This window comes from Ambystoma mexicanum, chromosome 3p, assembly GCF_040938575.1.
Source record: "Ambystoma mexicanum isolate Mex_15411 chromosome 3p, UKY_AmexF1_1, whole genome shotgun sequence".
Lineage (NCBI taxonomy): Eukaryota > Metazoa > Chordata > Amphibia > Caudata > Ambystomatidae > Ambystoma > Ambystoma mexicanum.
The window spans coordinates 1,247,323,905-1,247,343,194 of record NC_090925.1 but is presented as its reverse complement, the minus strand read 5'-3'; the positions used below and the strand labels follow the sequence as shown (position 1 = coordinate 1,247,343,194).

Here is a 19,290-nt window from a genome sequence, read left to right as displayed (position 1 = left end):
CGCCCCAGATGTTATTACCCAGAAAGCCCCGCAAAGTCCGAAATGTGGGGAAAAAAACGCTTTTTCCGTACATTTCGCTCGACGCACCCATCGAAACACGCCCCCAACAACACATGGCCTACCGTCACGCGTTCCCACAGGTGTCCCGATGAAAACGGTACCTCACATGTGTGGGTGCACCTACCTGGCCGCCAAGGGGAAAGCCTAAAACACAAGTAACCCCAAGTCTGTTTTCAGAGGGAAATCTCAGACATTCTGCCGACCGGCACAATGTAAAGATATGGGCCTCGAGTGTCCAAGCCACCGAGGAAAACAGGGAACCCCATGCATTTCCGAAAAGAGGACACCCGTGGGAATACGCAGAGGTATGATTTGCGCACATCGCCCCAGAATTTATTACCCAGGCAGCCCTGCAAAGTCCGAAATGTCGTGAAAAAAACGCTTTTAACACACATTTCGCTCGACGCACCCAACGAAACACGCCTCCAACAACACATGGCCTACTGTCACGCGTTCCCACAGGTGTCCCAATGAAAACGGTACCTCACATGTGTGGGTGCACCTACCTGGCCGCCAAGGGGAAAGCCTAAAACACAAGTAACCCCAAGTCTGTTTTCAGAGCGAAATCTCAGACATTCTGCCGACCGGCACAACGTACAGATATGGCCCTGGGGTGTCCAAGCCACCGAGGAAAACAGGGAACGCCATGCATTTCCGAAAAGATGACACCCGTGGGAATCCGCAGAGGTATGATTTGCGCACATCGCCCCAGAATTTATTACCCAGACAGCCCTGCAAAGTCCGAAATGTGGGAAAAAAATGCTTTTTCCGCACATTTCGCTCGACGCACCCATCAAAACACGCCCCCAACAACACATGGCCTACCGTCCCGCCTTCCCACAGGTGTCCCGATGAAAACGGTACCCCACATGTGTGGGTGCACCTACCTGGCCGCCAAGGGAAAAGCCTAAAACACAAGTAACCCTAAGTCTGTTTTCAGAGCGAAATCTCAGACATTCTGCCGATCGGCACAACGTACAGATATGGGCCTGGGGTGTCCAAGCCACCGAGGAAAACAGGGAACCCCATGCATTTCCGAAAAGAGGACACCCGTGGGAATCCGCAGAGGTATGATTTGCGCACATCGCCCCAGAATTTATTACCCAGACAGCCCCGCAAAGTCCGAAATGTGGGGAAAAAAACGCTTTTTCCGCACATTTCGCTCGACGCACCCATCGAAACACGCCCCCAACAACACATGGCCTACCGTCACGCGTTCCCACAGGTGTCCTGATGAAAACGGTACCTCACATGTGTGGGTGCACCTACCTGGCCGCCCAGGGGAAAGCCTAAAACACAAGTAACCCCAAGTCTGTTTTCAGAGCGAAATCTCAGACATTCTGCCGACCGACACAACATACAGATATGGGCCTCGGGTGTCCAAGCCACCGAGGAAAACAGGGAACCCCATGCATTTCCGAAAAGAGGACACCCGTGGGAATCCGCAGAGGTATGATTTGCGCACATCGCCCCAGAATTTATTACCCAGACAGCCCTGCAAAGTCCGAAATGTGGGGAAAAAAACGCTTTTTCCGCACATTTTGCTCGACGCACCCATCGAAACACGCCCCCAACAACACATGGCCTACTGTCACGCGTTCCTACAGGTGTCCCGATGAAAACGGTACCTCACATGTGTGGGTGCACCTACCTGGCCGCCAAGGGGAAAGCCTAAAACACAAGTAACCCCAAGTCTGTTTTCAGAGGGAAATCTCAGACATTCTGCCGACCGGCACAACGTACAGATATGGGCCTCGGGTGTCCAAGGCACCGAGGAAAACAGGGAACCCCATGCATATCCAAAAAGAGGACACCCGTGGGAATCCGCAGAGGTATGATTTGCGCACATCGCCCCAGATGTTATTACCCAGAAAGCCCCGCAAAGTCCGAAATGTGGGGAAAAAAACGCTTTTTCCGTACATTTCGCTCGACGCACCCATCGAAACACGCCCCCAACAACACATGGCCTACCGTCACGCGTTCCCACAGGTGTCCCGATGAAAACGGTACCTCACATGTGTGGGTGCACCTACCTGGCCGCCAAGGGGAAAGCCTAAAACACAAGTAACCCCAAGTCTGTTTTCAGAGGGAAATCTCAGACATTCTGCCGACCGGCACAATGTAAAGATATGGGCCTCGAGTGTCCAAGCCACCGAGGAAAACAGGGAACCCCATGCATTTCCGAAAAGAGGACACCCGTGGGAATACGCAGAGGTATGATTTGCGCACATCGCCCCAGAATTTATTACCCAGGCAGCCCTGCAAAGTCCGAAATGTCGTGAAAAAAACGCTTTTAACGCACATTTCGCTCGACGCACCCATCGAAACACGCCTCCAACAACACATGGCCTACTGTCACGCGTTCCCACAGGTGTCCCAATGAAAACGGTACCTCACATGTGTGGGTGCACCTACCTGGCCGCCAAGGGGAAAGCCTAAAACACAAGTAACCCCAAGTCTGTTTTCAGAGCGAAATCTCAGACATTCTGCCGACCGGCACAACGTACAGATATGGCCCTGGGGTGTCCAAGCCACCGAGGAAAACAGGGAACGCCATGCATTTCCGAAAAGATGACACCCGTGGGAATCCGCAGAGGTATGATTTGCGCACATCGCCCCAGAATTTATTACCCAGACAGCCCTGCAAAGTCCGAAATGTGGGAAAAAAAATGCTTTTTCCGCACATTTTGCTCGACGCACCCATCGAAACACGCCCCCAACAACACATGGCCTACTGTCACGCGTTCCCACAGGTGTCCCGATGAAAACGATACCTCACATGTGTGGGTGCACCTACCTGGCCGCCAAGGGGAAAGCCTAAAACACAAGTAACCCCAAGTCTGTTTTCAGAGGGGAATCTCAGCCATTTTGTCGACCGGCACAACATACAGATATGGGCCTCGGGTGTCCAAGCCACCAAGGAAAACAGGGAACCCCATGCATTTCCGAAAAGAGGACACCCGCGGGAATCCGCAGAGGTATGATTTGCGCACATCGCCCCAGAATTTATTACCCAGACAGCCCTGCAAAGTCCGAAATGTGGGAAAAAAATGCTTTTTCCGCACATTTCGCTCGACGCACCCATCAAAACACGCCCCCAACAACACATGGCCTACCGTCCCGCCTTCCCACAGGTGTCCCGATGAAAACGGTACCCCACATGTGTGGGTGCACCTACCTGGCCGCCAAGGGAAAAGCCTAAAACACAAGTAACCCTAAGTCTGTTTTCAGAGCGAAATCTCAGACATTCTGCCGATCGGCACAACGTACAGATATGGGCCTGGGGTGTCCAAGCCACCGAGGAAAACAGGGAACCCCATGCATTTCCGAAAAGAGGACACCCGTGGGAATCCGCAGAGGTATGATTTGCGCACATCGCCCCAGAATTTATTACCCAGACAGCCCCGCAAAGTCCGAAATGTGGGGAAAAAAACGCTTTTTCCGCACATTTCGCTCGACGCACCCATCGAAACACGCCCCCAACAACACATGGCCTACCGTCACGCGTTCCCACAGGTGTCCTGATGAAAACGGTACCTCACATGTGTGGGTGCACCTACCTGGCCGCCCAGGGGAAAGCCTAAAACACAAGTAACCCCAAGTCTGTTTTCAGAGCGAAATCTCAGACATTCTGCCGACCGACACAACATACAGATATGGGCCTCGGGTGTCCAAGCCACCGAGGAAAACAGGGAACCCCATGCATTTCCGAAAAGAGGACACCCGTGGGAATCCGCAGAGGTATGATTTGCGCACATCGCCCCAGAATTTATTACCCAGACAGCCCTGCAAAGTCCGAAATGTGGGGAAAAAAACGCTTTTTCCGCACATTTTGCTCGACGCACCCATCGAAACACGCCCCCAACAACACATGGCCTACTGTCACGCGTTCCTACAGGTGTCCCGATGAAAACGGTACCTCACATGTGTGGGTGCACCTACCTGGCCGCCAAGGGGAAAGCCTAAAACACAAGTAACCCCAAGTCTGTTTTCAGAGGGAAATCTCAGACATTCTGCCGACCGGCACAATGTAAAGATATGGGCCTCGAGTGTCCAAGCCACCGAGGAAAACAGGGAACCCCATGCATTTCCGAAAAGAGGACACCCGTGGGAATACGCAGAGGTATGATTTGCGCACATCGCCCCAGAATTTATTACCCAGGCAGCCCTGCAAAGTCCGAAATGTCGTGAAAAAAACGCTTTTAACGCACATTTCGCTCGACGCACCCATCGAAACACGCCTCCAACAACACATGGCCTACTGTCACGCGTTCCCACAGGTGTCCCAATGAAAACGGTACCTCACATGTGTGGGTGCACCTACCTGGCCGCCAAGGGGAAAGCCTAAAACACAAGTAACCCCAAGTCTGTTTTCAGAGCGAAATCTCAGACATTCTGCCGACCGGCACAACGTACAGATATGGCCCTGGGGTGTCCAAGCCACCGAGGAAAACAGGGAACGCCATGCATTTCCGAAAAGATGACACCCGTGGGAATCCGCAGAGGTATGATTTGCGCACATCGCCCCAGAATTTATTACCCAGACAGCCCTGCAAAGTCCGAAATGTGGGAAAAAAAATGCTTTTTCCGCACATTTTGCTCGACGCACCCATCGAAACACGCCCCCAACAACACATGGCCTACTGTCACGCGTTCCCACAGGTGTCCCGATGAAAATGATACCTCACATGTGTGGGTGCACCTACCTGGCCGCCAAGGGGAAAGCCTAAAACACAAGTAACCCCAAGTCTGTTTTCAGAGGGGAATCTCAGCCATTTTGTCGACCGGCACAACATACAGATATGGGCCTCGGGTGTCCAAGCCACCAAGGAAAACAGGGAACCCCATGCATTTCCGAAAAGAGGACACCCGCGGGAATCCGCAGAGGTATGATTTGCGCACATCGCCCCAGAATGTATTACCCAGACAGCCCTGCAAAGTCCGAAATGTGGGGAAAAAACGCTTTTTCCGCACATTTCGCTCGACGCACCCATCGAAACACGCCCCCAACAACACATGGACTACCGTCACGCGTTCCCACAGGTGTCCCGATGAAAACAGTACCTCACATGTGTGGGTGCACCTACCTGGCCGCCAAGGGGAAAGCCTAAAACACAAGTAACCCCAAGTCTGTTTTCAGAGCGAAATCTCAGACATTCTGCCGAAGGGCACAATGTACAGATATGGCCCTCGGGTGTCCAAGCCACCGAGGAAAACAGGGAACCCCATACATTTCCAAAAAGAGAACACCGTTGGGAATCTGCAGAGGTATGATTTGCGCACATCGCCCCAGAATTTTTTACCCAGACAACCCCGCAAAGTCCGAAATGTCGGGAAAAAAACACTTTTTCTGCACATTTCGCTCGACGCACCCATCAAAACACGCCCCCTATAACACATGGCCTACCGTCACGCGTTCCCACAGGTGTCCCGATGAAAACTGTACCTCACATGTGTGGGTGCACCTACCTGGCCGCCAAGCGGAAAGCCTAAAACACAAGTAACCCCAAGTCTGTTTTCATGGCGAAATCTCAGACATTCTGCCGACCGGCACAACGTACAGACATGGGCCTCGGGTGTCCAAGCCACAGAGGAAAACAGGGAACCCCATGCATTTCCAAAAAGAGGACACCCGTGGGAATCCGCAGAGGTATGATTTGCGCACATCGCCCCAGAATTTATTACCCAGACAGCCCCGCAAAGTCCGAAATGTGGGGAAAAAACCGCTATTTCCGCACATTTCGCTCGACGCACCCATCGAAACACGCCCCCAACAACACATGGCCTACCGTCACGCGTTCCCACCGGTGTCCCGATGAAAATGATACCTCACATGTGTGGGTGCACCTACCTGGCCGCCAAGGGGAAAGCCTAAAACACAAGTAACCCCAAGTCTGTTTTCAGAGCGAAATCTCAGACATTCTGCCGACCGGCACAACGTACAGATATGGCCCTCGGGTGTCCAAGCCACCGAGGAAAACAGGGAACCCCATGCATTTCCAAAAAGAGGACACCCGTGGGAATCCGCAGAGGTATGATTTGCGCACATCGCCCCAGAATTTGTTACCCAGACAGCCCCGCAAAGTCCAAAATGTGGGGAAAAAAACGCTTTTTCCGCACATTTCGCTGGACGCACCCATCGAAACACGCCCCCAACAACACATGGCCTACCGTCACACGTTCCCACAGGTGTCCCGATGAAAACGATACCTCACATGTGTGGGTGCACCTACCTGGCCGCCAAGGGGAAAGCCTAAAACACAAGTAACCCCAAGTCTGTTTTCAGAGCGAAATATCAGACATTCTGCCGACCAGCACAACGTACAGATATGGGCCTCGGGTGTCCAAGCCACCGAGGAAAACAGGGAACCCCATGCATTTCCGAAAAGAGGACACCCGTGGGAATCCGCAGAGGTATGATTTGCGCACATCGCCCCAGATTTTATTACCCAGACAGCCCCGCAAAGTCCGAAATGTGGGGAAAAAAACGCTTTTTCCGCACATTTCGCTCGACTCACCCATCGAAACAAGCCCCCAACAACACATGGCCTACCGTCACGTGTTCCTACAGGTGTCCCGATGAAAACGGTACCTCACATGTGTGGGTGCACCTACCTGGCCGCCAAGGGGAAAGCCTAAAACACAAGTAACCCCAAGTCTGTTTTCAGAGGGAAATCTCAGACATTCTGCCGACCGGCACAACGTACAGATATGGGCCTCGGGTGTCCAAGGCACCGAGGAAAACAGGGAACCCCATGCATTTCCAAAAAGAGGACACCCGTGGGAATCCGCAGAGGTATGATTTGCGCACATCGCCCCAGAATTTATTACCCAGACAGCCCTGCAAAGTCCGAAATGTGGGAAAAAAAATGCTTTTTCCGCACATTTTGCTCGACGCACCCATCGAAACACGCCCCCAACAACACATGGCCTACTGTCACGCGTTCCCACAGGTGTCCCGATGAAAACGATACCTCACATGTGTGGGTGCACCTACCTGGCCGCCAAGGGGAAAGCCTAAAACACAAGTAACCCCAAGTCTGTTTTCAGAGGGGAATCTCAGCCATTTTGTCGACCGGCACAACATACAGATATGGGCCTCGGGTGTCCAAGCCACCAAGGAAAACAGGGAACCCCATGCATTTCCGAAAAGAGGACACCCGCGGGAATCCGCAGAGGTATGATTTGCGCACATCGCCCCAGAATTTATTACCCAGACAGCCCTGCAAAGTCCGAAATGTGGGAAAAAAATGCTTTTTCCGCACATTTCGCTCGACGCACCCATCAAAACACGCCCCCAACAACACATGGCCTACCGTCCCGCCTTCCCACAGGTGTCCCGATGAAAACGGTACCCCACATGTGTGGGTGCACCTACCTGGCCGCCAAGGGAAAAGCCTAAAACACAAGTAACCCTAAGTCTGTTTTCAGAGCGAAATCTCAGACATTCTGCCGATCGGCACAACGTACAGATATGGGCCTGGGGTGTCCAAGCCACCGAGGAAAACAGGGAACCCCATGCATTTCCGAAAAGAGGACACCCGTGGGAATCCGCAGAGGTATGATTTGCGCACATCGCCCCAGAATTTATTACCCAGACAGCCCCGCAAAGTCCGAAATGTGGGGAAAAAAACGCTTTTTCCGCACATTTCGCTCGACGCACCCATCGAAACACGCCCCCAACAACACATGGCCTACCGTCACGCGTTCCCACAGGTGTCCTGATGAAAACGGTACCTCACATGTGTGGGTGCACCTACCTGGCCGCCCAGGGGAAAGCCTAAAACACAAGTAACCCCAAGTCTGTTTTCAGAGCGAAATCTCAGACATTCTGCCGACCGACACAACATACAGATATGGGCCTCGGGTGTCCAAGCCACCGAGGAAAACAGGGAACCCCATGCATTTCCGAAAAGAGGACACCCGTGGGAATCCGCAGAGGTATGATTTGCGCACATCGCCCCAGAATTTATTACCCAGACAGCCCTGCAAAGTCCGAAATGTGGGGAAAAAAACGCTTTTTCCGCACATTTTGCTCGACGCACCCATCGAAACACGCCCCCAACAACACATGGCCTACTGTCACGCGTTCCTACAGGTGTCCCGATGAAAACGGTACCTCACATGTGTGGGTGCACCTACCTGGCCGCCAAGGGGAAAGCCTAAAACACAAGTAACCCCAAGTCTGTTTTCAGAGGGAAATCTCAGACATTCTGCCGACCGGCACAATGTAAAGATATGGGCCTCGAGTGTCCAAGCCACCGAGGAAAACAGGGAACCCCATGCATTTCCGAAAAGAGGACACCCGTGGGAATACGCAGAGGTATGATTTGCGCACATCGCCCCAGAATTTATTACCCAGGCAGCCCTGCAAAGTCCGAAATGTCGTGAAAAAAACGCTTTTAACGCACATTTCGCTCGACGCACCCATCGAAACACGCCTCCAACAACACATGGCCTACTGTCACGCGTTCCCACAGGTGTCCCAATGAAAACGGTACCTCACATGTGTGGGTGCACCTACCTGGCCGCCAAGGGGAAAGCCTAAAACACAAGTAACCCCAAGTCTGTTTTCAGAGCGAAATCTCAGACATTCTGCCGACCGGCACAACGTACAGATATGGCCCTGGGGTGTCCAAGCCACCGAGGAAAACAGGGAACGCCATGCATTTCCGAAAAGATGACACCCGTGGGAATCCGCAGAGGTATGATTTGCGCACATCGCCCCAGAATTTATTACCCAGACAGCCCTGCAAAGTCCGAAATGTGGGAAAAAAAATGCTTTTTCCGCACATTTTGCTCGACGCACCCATCGAAACACGCCCCCAACAACACATGGCCTACTGTCACGCGTTCCCACAGGTGTCCCGATGAAAATGATACCTCACATGTGTGGGTGCACCTACCTGGCCGCCAAGGGGAAAGCCTAAAACACAAGTAACCCCAAGTCTGTTTTCAGAGGGGAATCTCAGCCATTTTGTCGACCGGCACAACATACAGATATGGGCCTCGGGTGTCCAAGCCACCAAGGAAAACAGGGAACCCCATGCATTTCCGAAAAGAGGACACCCGCGGGAATCCGCAGAGGTATGATTTGCGCACATCGCCCCAGAATTTATTACCCAGACAGCCCTGCAAAGTCCGAAATGTGGGGAAAAAACGCTTTTTCCGCACATTTCGCTCGACGCACCCATCGAAACACGCCCCCAACAACACATGGACTACCGTCACGCGTTCCCACAGGTGTCCCGATGAAAACAGTACCTCACATGTGTGGGTGCACCTACCTGGCCGCCAAGGGGAAAGCCTAAAACACAAGTAACCCCAAGTCTGTTTTCAGAGCGAAATCTCAGACATTCTGCCGAAGGGCACAATGTACAGATATGGCCCTCGGGTGTCCAAGCCACCGAGGAAAACAGGGAACCCCATACATTTCCAAAAAGAGAACACCGTTGGGAATCTGCAGAGGTATGATTTGCGCACATCGCCCCAGAATTTTTTACCCAGACAACCCCGCAAAGTCCGAAATGTCGGGAAAAAAACACTTTTTCTGCACATTTCGCTCGACGCACCCATCAAAACACGCCCCCTATAACACATGGCCTACCGTCACGCGTTCCCACAGGTGTCCCGATGAAAACGGTACCTCACATGTGTGGGTGCACCTACCTGGCCGCCAAGCGGAAAGCCTAAAACACAAGTAACCCCAAGTCTGTTTTCATGGCGAAATCTCAGACATTCTGCCGACCGGCACAACGTACAGACATGGGCCTCGGGTGTCCAAGCCACAGAGGAAAACAGGGAACCCCATGCATTTCCAAAAAGAGGACACCCGTGGGAATCCGCAGAGGTATGATTTGCGCACATCGCCCCAGAATTTATTACCCAGACAGCCCCGCAAAGTCCGAAATGTGGGGAAAAAACCGCTATTTCCGCACATTTCGCTCGACGCACCCATCGAAACACGCCCCCAACAACACATGGCCTACCGTCACGCGTTCCCACCGGTGTCCCGATGAAAATGATACCTCACATGTGTGGGTGCACCTACCTGGCCGCCAAGGGGAAAGCCTAAAACACAAGTAACCCCAAGTCTGTTTTCAGAGCGAAATCTCAGACATTCTGCCGACCGGCACAACGTACAGATATGGCCCTCGGGTGTCCAAGCCACCGAGGAAAACAGGGAACCCCATGCATTTCCAAAAAGAGGACACCCGTGGGAATCCGCAGAGGTATGATTTGCGCACATCGCCCCAGAATTTGTTACCCAGACAGCCCCGCAAAGTCCAAAATGTGGGGAAAAAAACGCTTTTTCCGCACATTTCGCTGGACGCACCCATCGAAACACGCCCCCAACAACACATGGCCTACCGTCACACGTTCCCACAGGTGTCCCGATGAAAACGATACCTCACATGTGTGGGTGCACCTACCTGGCCGCCAAGGGGAAAGCCTAAAACACAAGTAACCCCAAGTCTGTTTTCAGAGCGAAATATCAGACATTCTGCCGACCAGCACAACGTACAGATATGGGCCTCGGGTGTCCAAGCCACCGAGGAAAACAGGGAACCCCATGCATTTCCGAAAAGAGGACACCCGTGGGAATCCGCAGAGGTATGATTTGCGCACATCGCCCCAGATTTTATTACCCAGACAGCCCCGCAAAGTCCGAAATGTGGGGAAAAAAACGCTTTTTCCGCACATTTCGCTCGACTCACCCATCGAAACAAGCCCCCAACAACACATGGCCTACCGTCACGTGTTCCTACAGGTGTCCCGATGAAAACGGTACCTCACATGTGTGGGTGCACCTACCTGGCCGCCAAGGGGAAAGCCTAAAACACAAGTAACCCCAAGTCTGTTTTCAGAGGGAAATCTCAGACATTCTGCCGACCGGCACAACGTACAGATATGGGCCTCGGGTGTCCAAGGCACCGAGGAAAACAGGGAACCCCATGCATTTCCAAAAAGAGGACACCCGTGGGAATCCGCAGAGGTATGATTTGCGCACATCGCCCCAGATGTTATTACCCAGAAAGCCCCGCAAAGTCCGAAATGTGGGGGAAAAAACGCTTTTTCCGTACATTTCGCTCGACGCACCCATCGAAACACGCCCCCAACAACACATGGCCTACCGTCACGCGTTCCCACAGGTGTCCCGATGAAAACGGTACCTCACATGTGTGGGTGCACCTACCTGGCCGCCAAGGGGAAAGCCTAAAACACAAGTAACCCCAAGTCTGTTTTCAGAGGGAAATCTCAAACATTCTGCCGACCGGCACAATGTAAAGATATGGGCCTCGAGTGTCCAAGCCACCGAGGAAAACAGGGAACCCCATGCATTTCCGAAAAGAGGACACCCGTGGGAATACGCAGAGGTATGATTTGCGCACATCGCCCCAGAATTTATTACCCAGGCAGCCCTGCAAAGTCCGAAATGTCGTGAAAAAAACGCTTTTAACGCACATTTCGCTCGACGCACCCATCGAAACACGCCTCCAATAACACATGGCCTACTGTCACGCGTTCCCACAGGTGTCCCAATGAAAACGGTACCTCACATGTGTGGGTGCACCTACCTGGCCGCCAAGGGGAAAGCCTAAAACACAAGTAACCCCAAGTCTGTTTTCAGAGCGAAATCTCAGACATTCTGCCGACCGGCACAACGTACAGATATGGCCCTGGGGTGTCCAAGCCACCGAGGAAAACAGGGAACGCCATGCATTTCCGAAAAGATGACACCCGTGGGAATCCGCAGAGGTATGATTTGCGCACATCGCCCCAGAATTTATTACCCAGACAGCCCTGCAAAGTCCGAAATGTGGGAAAAAAAATGCTTTTTCCGCACATTTCGCTCGACGCACCCATCAAAACACGCCCCCAACAACACATGGCCTACCGTCCCGCCTTCCCACAGGTGTCCCGATGAAAACGGTACCCCACATGTGTGGGTGCACCTACCTGGCCGCCAAGGGAAAAGCCTAAAACACAAGTAACCCCAAGTCTGTTTTCAGAGCGAAATCTCAGACATTCTGCCGATCGGCACAACGTACAGATATGGGCCTCGGGTGTCCAAGCCACCGAGGAAAACAGGGAACCCCATGCATTTCCGAAAAGAGGACACCCGTGGGAATCCGCAGAGGTATGACTTGCGCACATCGCCCCAGAATTTATTACCCAGACAGCCCCGCAAAGTCCGAAATGTGGGGAAAAAAACGCTTTTTCCGCACATTTCGCTCGACGCACCCATCGAAACACGCCCCCAACAACACATGGCCTACCGTCACGCATTCCCACAGGTGTCCTGATGAAAACGGTACCTCACATGTGTGGGTGCACCTACCTGGCCGCCCAGGGGAAAGCCTAAAACACAAGTAACCCCAAGTCTGTTTTCAGAGCGAAATCTCAGACATTCTGCCGACCGACACAACATACAGATATGGGCCTCGGGTGTCCAAGCCACCGAGGAAAACAGGGAACCCCATGCATTTCCGAAAAGAGGACACCCGTGGGAATCCGCAGAGGTATGATTTGCGCACATCGCCCCAGAATTTATTACCCAGACAGCCCTGCAAAGTCCGAAATGTGGGGAAAAAAACGCTTTTTCCGCACATTTTGCTCGACGCACCCATCGAAACAGGCCCCCAACAACACATGGCCTACTGTCACGCGTTCCCACAGGTGTCCCGATGAAAACGATACCTCACATGTGTGGGTGCACCTACCTGGCCGCCAAGGGGAAAGCCTAAAACACAAGTAACCCCAAGTCTGTTTTCAGAGGGGAATCTCAGCCATTTTGCCGACCGGCACAACATACAGATATGGGCCTCGGGTGTCCAAGCCACCAAGGAAAACAGGGAACCCCATGCATTTCCGAAAAGAGGACACCCGCGGGAATCCGCAGAGGTATGATTTGCGCACATCGCCCTAGAATTTATTACCCAGACAGCCCCGCAAAGTCCGAAATGTGGGGAAAAAATGCTTTTTCCGCACATTTCACTCGACGCACCCATCGAAACACGCCCCCAACAACACATGGACTACCGTCACGCGTTCCCACAGGTGTCCCGATGAAAACAGTACCTCACATGTGTGGGTGCACCTACCTGGCCGCCAAGGGGAAAGCCTAAAACACAAGTAACCCCAAGTCTGTTTTCAGAGCGAAATCTCAGACATTCTGCCGAAGGGCACAATGTACAGATATGGCCCTCGGGTGTCCAAGCCACCGAGGAAAACAGGGAACCCCATACATTTCCAAAAAGAGGACACCGTTGGGAATCTGCAGAGGTATGATTTGCGCACATCGCCCCAGAATTTTTTACCCAGACAACCCCGCAAAGTCCGAAATGTCGGGAAAAAAACACTTTTTCTGCACATTTCGCTCGACGCACCCATCAAAACACGCCCCCTACAACACATGGCCTACCGTCACGCGTTCCCACAGGTGTCCCGATGAAAACGGTACCTCACATGTGTGGGTGCACCTACCTGGCCGCCAAGCGGAAAGCCTAAAACACAAGTAACCCCAAGTCTGTTTTCATGGCGAAATCTCAGACATTCTGCCGACCGGCACAACGTACAGACATGGGCCTCGGGTGTCCAAGCCACAGAGGAAAACAGGGAACCCCATGCATTTCCAAAAAGAGGACACCCGTGGGAATCCGCAGAGGTATGATTTGCGCACATCGCCCCAGAATTTATTACCCAGACAGCCCCGCAAAGTCCGAAATGTGGGGAAAAAACCGCTATTTCCGCACATTTCGCTCGACGTACCCATCGAAACACGCCCCCAACAACACATGGCCTACCGTCACGCGTTCCCACCGGTGTCCCGATGAAAATGATACCTCACATGTGTGGGTGCACCTACCTGGCCGCCAAGGGGAAAGCCTAAAACACAAGTAACCCCAAGTCTGTTTTCAGAGCGAAATCTCAGACATTCTGCCGACCGGCACAACGTACAGATATGGCCTTCGGGTGTCCAAGCCACCGAGGAAAACAGGGAACCCCATACATTTCCGAAAAGAGGACACCGTTGGGAATCCGCAGAGGTATGATTTGCGCACATCGCCCCAGAATTTTTTACCCAGACAGCCCCGCAAAGTCCGAAATGTCGGGAAAAAAACACTTTTTCTGCACATTTCGCTCGACGCACCCATCAAAACACGCCCCCAACAACACATGGCCTACCGTCACGCATTCCCACAGGTGTCCCGATGAAAACAGTACCTCACATGTGTGGGTGCACCTACCTGGCCACCAAGGGGAAAGCCTAAAACACAAGTAACCCCAAGTCTGTTTTCATGGCGAAATCTCAGACATTCTGCCGACAGGCACAACGTACAGACATGGGCCTCGGGTGTCCAAGCCACCGAGGAAAACAGGGAACCCCATGCATTTCCAAAAAGAGGACACCCGTGGGAATCCGCAGAGGTATGATTTGCGCACATCGCCCCAGAATTTGTTACCCAGACAGCCCCGCAAAGTCCGAAATGTGGGGAAAAAAACGCTTTTTCCGCACATTTCGCTGGACGCACCCATCGAAACACGCCCCCAACAACACATGGCCTACCGTCACACGTTCCCACAGGTGTCCCGATGAAAACGATACCTCACATGTGTGGGTGCACCTACCTGGCCGCCAAGGGGAAAGCCTAAAACACAAGTAACCCCAAGTCTGTTTTCAGAGCGAAATATCAGACATTCTGCCGACCAGCACAACGTACAGATATGGGCCTCGGGTGTCCAAGCCACCGAGGAAAACAGGGAACCCCATGCATTTCCGAAAAGAGGACACCCGTGGGAATCCGCAGAGGTATGATTTGCGCACATCGCCCCAGATTTTATTACCCAGACAGCCCCGCAAAGTCCGAAATGTGGGGAAAAAAACGCTTTTTCCGCACATTTCGCTCGACGCACCCATCGAAACACGCCCCCAACAACACATGGCCTACCGTCACGTGTTCCTACAGGTGTCCCGATGAAAACGGTACCTCACATGTGTGGGTGCACCTACCTGGCCGCCAAGGGGAAAGCCTAAAACACAAGTAACCCCAAGTCTGTTTTCAGAGGGAAATCTCAGACATTCTGCCGACCGGCACAACGTACAGATATGGGCCTCGGGTGTCCAAGGCACCAAGGAAAACAGGGAACCCCATGCATTTCCAAAAAGAGGACACCCGTGGGAATCCGCAGAGGTATGATTTGCGCACATCGCCCCAGATGTTATTACCCAGAAAGCCCCGCAAAGTCCGAAATGTGGGGAAAAAAACGCTTTTTCCGTACATTTCGCTCGACGCACCCATCGAAACACGCCCCCAACAACACATGGCCTACCGTCACGCGTTCCCACAGGTGTCCCGATGAAAACGGTACCTCACATGTGTGGGTGCACCTACCTGGCCGCCAAGGGGAAAGCCTAAAACACAAGTAACCCCAAGTCTGTTTTCAGAGGGAAATCTCAGACATTCTGCCGACCGGCACAATGTAAAGATATGGGCCTCGAGTGTCCAAGCCACCGAGGAAAACAGGGAACCCCATGCATTTCCGAAAAGAGGACACCCGTGGGAATACGCAGAGGTATGATTTGCGCACATCGCCCCAGAATTTATTACCCAGGCAGCCCTGCAAAGTCCGAAATGTCGTGAAAAAAACGCTTTTAACGCACATTTCGCTCGACGCACCCAACGAAACACGCCTCCAACAACACATGGCCTACTGTCACGCGTTCCCACAGGTGTCCCAATGAAAACGGTACCTCACATGTGTGGGTGCACCTACCTGGCCGCCAAGGGGAAAGCCTAAAACACAAGTAACCCCAAGTCTGTTTTCAGAGCGAAATCTCAGACATTCTGCCGACCGGCACAACGTACAGATATGGCCCTGGGGTGTCCAAGCCACCGAGGAAAACAGGGAACGCCATGCATTTCCGAAAAGATGACACCCGTGGGAATCCGCAGAGGTATGATTTGCGCACATCGCCCCAGAATTTATTACCCAGACAGCCCTGCAAAGTCCGAAATGTGGGAAAAAAAATGCTTTTTCCGCACATTTCGCTCGACGCACCCATCAAAACACGCCCCCAACAACACATGGCCTACCGTCCCGCCTTCCCACAGGTGTCCCGATGAAAACGGTACCTCACATGTGTGGGTGCACCTACCTGGCCGCCCAGGGGAAAGCCTAAAACACAAGTAACCCCAAGTCTGTTTTCAGAGCGAAATCTCAGACATTCTGCCGACCGACACAACATACAGATATGGGCCTCGGGTGTCCAAGCCACCGAGGAAAACAGGGAACCCCATGCATTTCCGAAAAGAGGACACCCGTGGGAATCCGCAGAGGTATGATTTGCGCACATCGCCCCAGAATTTATTACCCAGACAGCCCTGCAAAGTCCGAAATGTGGGGAAAAAAACGCTTTTTCCGCACATTTTGCTCGACGCACCCATCGAAACACGCCCCCAACAACACATGGCCTACTGTCACGCGTTCCCACAGGTGTCCCGATGAAAACGATACCTCACATGTGTGGGTGCACCTACCTGGCCGCCAAGGGGAAAGCCTAAAACACAAGTAACCCCAAGTCTGTTTTCAGAGGGGAATCTCAGCCATTTTGCCGACCGGCACAACATACAGATATGGGCCTCAGGTGTCCAAGCCACCAAGGAAAACAGGGAACCCCATGCATTTCCGAAAAGAGGACACCCGCGGGAATCCGCAGAGGTATGATTTGCGCACATCGCCCCAGAATTTATTACCCAGACAGCCCCGCAAAGTCCGAAATGTGGGGAAAAAACGCTTTTTCCGCACATTTCGCTCGACGCACCCATCGAAACACGCCCCCAACAACACATGGACTACCGTCACGCGTTCCCACAGGTGTCCCGATGAAAACGGTACCTCACATGTGTGGGTGCACCTACCTGGCCGCCAAGGGGAAAGCCTAAAACACAAGTAACCCCAAGTCTGTTTTCAGAGCGAAATCTCAGACATTCTGCCGACCGGCACAACGTACAGATATGGCCCTCGGGTGTCCAAGCCACCGAGGAAAACAGGGAACCCCATACATTTCCAAAAAGAGGACACCGTTGGGAATCTGCAGAGGTATGATTTGCGCACATCGCCCCAGAATTTTTTACCCAGACAACCCTGCAAAGTCCGAAATGTCGGGAAAAAAACACTTTTTCTGCACATTTCGCTCGACGCACCCATCAAAACACGCCCCCTACAACACATGGCCTACCGTCACGCGTTCCCACAGGTGTCCCGATGAAAACGGTAACTCACATGTGTGGGTGCACCTACCTGGCCGCCAAGCGGAAAGCCTAAAACACAAGTAACCCCAAGTCTGTTTTTATGGCGAAATCTCAGACATTCTGCCGACCGGCACAACGTACAGACATGGGCCTCGGGTGTCCAAGCCACAGAGTAAAACAGGGAACCCCATGCATTTCCAAAAAGAGGACACCCGTGGGAATCCGCAGAGGTATGATTTGCGCACATCGCCCCAGAATTTATTACCCAGACAGCCCCGCAAAGTCCGAAATGTGGGGAAAAAACCGCTATTTCCGCACATTTCGCTCGACGCACCCATCGAAACACGCCCCCAACAACACATGGCCTACCGTCACGCGTTCCCACCGGTGTCCCGATGAAAATGATACCTCACATGTGTGGGTGCACCTACATGGCCGCCAAGGGGAAAGCCTAAAACACAAGTAACCCCAAGTCTGTTTTCAGAGCGAAATCTCAGACATTCTGCCGACCGGCACAACGTACAGATATGGCCCTCGGGTGTCCAAGCCACCGAGGAAAACAGGGAACCCCATACATTTCCGAAAAGAGGACACCGTTGGGAATCCGCAGAGGTATGATTTGCGCACATCGCCCCAGAATTTTTTACCCAGACAGCCCCGCAAAGTCCGAAATGTCGGGAAAAAAACACTTTTTCTGCACATTTCGCTCGACGCACCCATCAAAACACGCCCCCAACAACACATGGCCTACCGTCACGCATTCCCACAGGTGTCCCGATGAAAACGGTACCTCACATGTGTGGGTGCACCTACCTGGCCACCAAGGGGAAAGCCTAAAACACAAGTAACCCCAAGTCTGTTTTCATGGCGAAATCTCAGACATTCTGCCGATAGGCACAACGTACAGACATGGGCCTCGGGTGTCCAAGCCACCGAGGAAAACAGGGAACCCCATGTATTTCCAAAAAGAGGACACCCGTGGGAATCCGCAGAGGTATGATTTGCGCACATCGCCCCAGAATTTGTTACCCAGACAGCCCCGCAAAGTCCGAAATGTGGGGAAAAAAACGCTTTTTCCGCACATTTCGCTGGACGCACCCATCGAAACACGCCCCCAACAACACATGGCCTACCGTCACACGTTCCCACAGGTGTCCCGATGAAAACGATACCTCACATGTGTGGGTGCACCTACCTGGCCGCCAAGGGGAAAGCCTAAAACACAAGTAACCCCAAGTCTGTTTTCAGAGCGAAATATCAGACATTCTGCCGACCAGCACAGCGTACAGATATGGGCCTCGGGTGTCCAAGCCACAGAGGAAAACAGGGAACCCCATGCATTTCCGAAAAGAGGACACCCGTGGGAATCCGCAGAGGTATGATTTGCGCACATCGCCCCAGATTTTATTACCCAGACAGCCCCGCAAAGTCCGAAATGTGGGGAAAAAAACGCTTTTTCCGCACATTTCGCTTGACGCACCCATCGAAACACGCCCCCAACAACACATGGCCTACCGTCACGTGTTCCCACAGGTGTCCCAATGAAAACGGTACCTCACATGTGTGGGTGCACCTACCTGGCCGCCAAGGGGAAAGCCTAAAACACAAGTAACCCCAAGTCTGTTTTCAGAGGGAAATCTCAGACATTCTGCCGACGGGCACAACGTACAGATATGGGCCTCGGGTGTCCAAGGCACTGAGGAAAACAGGGAACCCCATGCATTTCCAAAAAGAGGACACCCGTGGGAATCCGCAGAGGTATGATTTGCGCACATCGCCCCAGATTTTATTACCCAGAAAGCCCCGCAAAGTCTGAAATGTGGGTAAAAAAACTCTTTTTCCGTACATTTCGCTCGACGCACCCATCGAAACACGCCCCCAACAACACATGGCCTACCGTCACGCGTTCCCACAGGTGTCCCGATGAAAACGGTACCTCACATGTGTGGGTGCACCTACCTGGCCGCCAAGG

General features: G+C 52.8%; 1 protein-coding gene across 1 annotated transcript in view; it reads left to right on the top strand.

The window, feature by feature from the left end:
* The window catches only part of LOC138581409 (nicotinamide N-methyltransferase-like), a 228,170-nt gene that overhangs the window by 147,708 nt on the left and 61,172 nt on the right, over positions 1–19,290 (top strand). The gene's annotated exons all lie outside the window — the stretch shown is intronic.